A 5,280-nucleotide genomic window follows, 5' to 3' on the forward strand; every position below is an offset into this window, starting at 1 on the left:
ATGGGCGGAAGCCAGGAGCCGTTCCCCGACCTTTCTCACAGGTATGTTTTCTGAGTTCATTTCCGAGTTCAACCTGACGTTTGATAAATCTGAGCCCGCTTCTGAGATAGCCAAACGGCTTTGGAGCCTCCGCCAAGGGAGGCAACATGTGTCTGACTTTGCCATTGAGTTCAGGACCCTGGCCTCCGCATCCACCCTTGATGAGGAGTCCTTAAAGGGAGCGTTCTCACAGGCCCTAAACGAGCGCCTCCAGGACCAACTGGCGTACTGCCAGGAGCCAGAGACTCTAGAGGCTCTTATAGCACTCTGCAACCGGATTGAGAGAAGGTTAAACGACCGGCATAGAGGTAACCACTCATACCTTACCCCATCTCCACACACTCAGCTCCGGGTTGCTCAGCCGGCACCGCCCTCACCACCCAGCGAACCCATGCAGTTGGGTCGGGCAAAACTAACCCCAGAAGAACGCAATCAGAGGATGAGGTCTGGTCTTTGTTTATATTGCGGCCTAGCCGGCCATTTTGTCTCTACCTGCTCCAAGGCTTTAAACTCCAGGGCCCACCAGTAGGACCTAGAATTCTGGTGGGCGGCTCATCTGATCTAGCTATTTCCCGTTGTGCCCTAGACTGTTCCTTAACATACGAGCACTCCTCCATAGCCACTCAGGCGTTGATAGATTCTGGGTGTGAGCAAAACCTACTTGACCCTAAGATCATAAAACAGCTCAGCATCTCCACCATCCCTCTCGAGGTTCCAACCAGGGTGGTCTCTCTGGACGGTAGCCATCTTACTTCTATAACCCACATGGCGGTCCCTGTTCGTCTCTCTGTTTCTGGAAATCACCATGAATCTTTAACCTTTTTTGTTTTTCCCTGCCATCAGTCACCCATCGTCCTGGGGCATCCGTGGTTAAGGCTCCACAACCCCCGCGTAAACTGGGTTTCTAACGTAGTGGAGGAGTGGAGTGATCAATGCCATGTCACCTGTTTGGGCTCAGCTAGAACCCGTCCCATCCTCAAGGCTCCAGCTCTCCCACCACCGGACCTCACCGGCGTTCCAGAGGAGTATCATGACCTTCAGCAGGTATTCTCTAAAGATAAGGCTTGCTCTCTACCACCCCACAGGAGTTTTGATTGTGCAATTGACCTGTTTCCTGGAGCTCCTCTCCCGTCTAGTCGACTGTACAACATCTCCAAACCTGAACGACAATGCATGGAGAAATACATATCTGAGTCACTCGCTGCTGGAATCATTCGACCATCCACGTCTCCCCTTGGAGCTGGGTTTTTCTTCGTCTCCAAGAAGGATGGGACCCTTCGGCCCTGTATCGACTACCGGGAGCTTAATAAGATCACAGTAAGAAATAAATATCCATTGCCCTTGTTGTCCTCAACATTTGAACCCATACAGGACGCCTCTGTTTTCACCAAACTCGACCTGAGGAACGCATACCACCTCGTCCGTATAAAGGAGGGTGATGAATGGAAGACGGCGTTCAAGACACCGATGGGACATTTCGAGTACCTTGTGATGCCGTTTGGGCTCACCAACGCCCCGGCCGTTTTCCAGACACTGGTGAACACAGTTTTGGCTGATTTTGTAAATAAGTTTGTCACGATCTACCTTGATGATATTCTGATCTTTTCGAGGACCCCGGAGGAGCATTCCAGACATGTTCGAGCTGTGCTCCACCGCTTGCGGGAGAACCGCCTCTACGTCAAGGCGGAGAAATGTGAATTTCACGCCCCCACTGTAAAGTTTTTGGGTTTTGTCCTGGAGAGTGGGAGACTGGGGCCTGACCCTGAAAAGGTCCAGGCGGTCCGGGACTGGCCCACCCCTGCCACACGTAAAGAGCTGCAACGCTTCTTGGGGTTTGCCAATTTTTATAGATGCTTTATTAAAGGATTCAGCCAGATGGCCGCACCCCTGACACAGTTGACATCTATAAAGAAACCTTTTGTTTGGGACTCCACTGCCGAGAGGACGTTTGCGGCTCTCAAGGACAGATTTACCAGAGCACCAGTCCTCACCAGACCAGACCCCTCTCAACAGTTCACCCTCGAGGTGGACGCATCTGATGCTGGTGTGGGGGCCGTGTTGTCCCAGGTTTCTCCCTCTGACCACCGTCTCCACCCCTGTGCCTTTTTCTCCCGACGTCTATCCCCAGCCGAGAGGAATTATGATGTGGGAGACCGGGAGCTCCTGGCCATCAAACTCGCCCTGGAGGAGTGGAGGCACTGGTTGGAGGGAGCTGAGCACCCCATTATCATATGGACTGACCACAAGAACCTCGCCTATCTGAAGGAGGCAAAGAGGCTAAACCCCAGGCAGTCCAGACGGTCTATGTTTTTCTCACGTTTCCATTTCATCCTCTCTTACAGACCCGGAACCAAGAACGTAAAACCCGACGCCCTCTCTCGACAGTTTTCAGCTGACTCTAACTCCGAACCCACCACCATTCTCTCTCCTGACTGTGTAGTTGGCTCCATAACTTGGGAGATCCGAGATCAGGTACTCGAGGCGCTCAAGACCACTCCTGGTCCAGTCAAGGTACCCCTCAACACTCTTTTCGTTCCTCCGTCTGTTAGACACAAGGTCATCCACTGGGGTCATACTGCCAAATTCTCGATCCATCCAGGGGTTAGTCGCACAGTAGCCCTTATCAGACGTTTTTTTTTGGTGGCCCACTATGTTTAAAGACACAAAGGAATACATAGCCGCTTGCCGCGTCTGTGCCCGTAGTAAAGCCAGTAATCGGCCTCCCCCCGGTTTGCTTAACCCATTACCCATCCCTTCCAGGCCATGGTCCCACATCGCTTTGGATTTTGTAACAGGCCTGCCATCCTCCCGAGGCTTCTCTGTTATCATGACAGTCGTGGACCGGTTCTCTAAGGCTTGTCACCTCGTCCCCTTAAAGGCTCTCCCCTCAGCTTCCGAAACTGCCACTCTGCTCACCAGACATGTTTTCAGGCTGCATGGAATCCCTATTGAGATCCTTTCAGATCGAGGGCCCCAGTTTGTCTCCAGAGTCTGGAGGGACTTCGCCACCTGCCTCGGGGCCAAGGTCGCCCTCACCTCCGGGTACCACCCCCAGTCCAATGGTCAATGCGAAAGGATGAACCAGGAACTGGGGACCATGCTTCGTTGCCTTTGTTCGTCCAACCCCTCCCACTGGAGTGTTGAATTACCCTGGGTCGAGTATGCCCACAACTCTCACATCTCATCCTCCACCGGTTTGTCACCTTTCGAGGTTTCACACGGTTTTCAACCCTGCTTGTTCCCTTCCGAGTTTCCCTCCTCTGTAGTCTCCGTCCCCCAGTTCCTGAGGCGCGCCAAGCGCACGTGGTCAGCTGCGCAGAAGGCTCTGCAGAGGACTGCCGCCCGCAACCAGCGCCTGGCTGATCGACGCCGTAGGCGGGCCCCAGACTATGCGCCTGGTCAGCGCGTCTGGCTGTCAACCCGAGACATTCCTCTCAGGGATCATTGTAGGAAGTTGTCTCCCCGGTACATCGGCCCCTTCACTGTCTCCTCCGTTATCAACCCCTCTTCCGTTCGCCTGGAGCTGCCCTCTCATATGAAGGTTCACCCCGTTTTCCATGTTTCCCTCCTTAAACCTGTCTCCTCCAGTCCTCTCTGTCCTCCTCCTCCAGATCCGCCTCCTCCTGTTCAGTTGGCTGATGGGGGTCTCGGTTTCCGGGTTCGGCGTCTCCTGGACGTTCGGCGCCGTGGTCGCCAATACCTGGTGGAATGGGAGGGCTACGGGCCCGAACACAGGCAATGGGTGCCTGGGTCTTGGATTGTGGACCCCTCGCTCGTCCGGGATTTCGAGGCGGCCCGGGCTGCCTCCTCCTCCTCCTCCGCCTCCTCTGTCTGGACGCCGGGTGGCGTCCCTTGAGGGGGGGATACTGTCACGGTCTGGGGGTGTCATCTTTCTCTGATTTACTTTTTGAGCTTCCTTTCCTCTGCAGGTGGGTGTGTCCGGTTGTGGGGAAGTTGCTAGCAGCTGCAAGCAATCCACTCATCACCTGCCAGGGGATATTTAAGCACCTGAGAGGCGGCTTCACTTTGCTGGATGATTAACTCTACTTGGACATCCTGTTACAATTACTACCTGGTCAACCTGCCATTCGCCTCTCAGCGTCCTCCCATGGTCTCCCCCACGCCGGCTCCCCACCTTCCTCCTGGATCTCCTGCTCAGTAATTGCTCAGCTCCCTCCTCGCCTGGACTCTCAGCTTCCTCTAACTCAGTAAGCCATCTGCTTCACCCCCAGACCAGACAACCAACCTCTCCCGAACATTCTAACTGAACCTTCAGACCGTAAGTCTTAACTGATCCATTATTCCCATTTTTCTGCAACCAGTCCTGACATTTTTTCGTCCTTCAGACTCCCCCCACCGGATCCCAGCAGTCCAGCCTGACATTTTGTTCCTGCAATTTCTCCTTTATAATAAATCATTATTTAACTCTAATTCTGACTTGTGGATTGATTCTGTATGTCGTGGGTTAGGCATATACCACCGACCATGACACGTTGAAGTTGCGCCCTTAGATCCCGTTGGTTTTTCCAGCACCCGTTTGGAGCTGCGTCCTCTGTTTATTTATTTTCTCATTTAATAAAACCATATTCGTATTTCTTACCTCCTGCCTGTGGTGATTCTTTCATGTGGGTCAGGAAACTTCCTGCGATCATGACATTTTACTGTGATTGGCTAAAAACAGTTGCGCGGTACCTTGCATGTCCTCCCTCTTTCAGATGATTCTGGCCTGGTTATGGACTATGAAGCAGAACCGCTGCAGCTGCCTCCTGTAGTCTGGTTGTTGCTACTGAGAATCAGCAACTCGAGTCTGCTCCTCACACAGCAGCAGCTGTTGTCGCATGTTATTCACAAACCCTTCTATATTTGAATACAATTTTGACTGAATTGTGTTGCCAAAATAGATACACCACCATTACATTTTTACCAACAGAAATTAAATGTTAATAGCATTTCCAGTAGCGTACTACTGAACATGTTAATGAAATATTTCAATTCTACTGATCATATGTTAATTTATTTAGATATGTTTAGACTAGGATTAGTGGCATTAAACCGAAATATACGTCAAATTTTGTTCCATACATTATTTATTACCTGTAATATCAGCTGGGAAGTAGGAAACTGGAAGACAGCAATTTAAAACATATAGTTGATCCTTTTATAATTTTTTTGTTTTATTTATACATTTTTAGCAGCTTACCATAATCCTGTTTCACTTGAAAGGCCGTCAAAGAGAATATT

Source organism: Nothobranchius furzeri, chromosome 5 (genome assembly GCF_043380555.1).
Source record: "Nothobranchius furzeri strain GRZ-AD chromosome 5, NfurGRZ-RIMD1, whole genome shotgun sequence".
Lineage (NCBI taxonomy): Eukaryota > Metazoa > Chordata > Actinopteri > Cyprinodontiformes > Nothobranchiidae > Nothobranchius > Nothobranchius furzeri.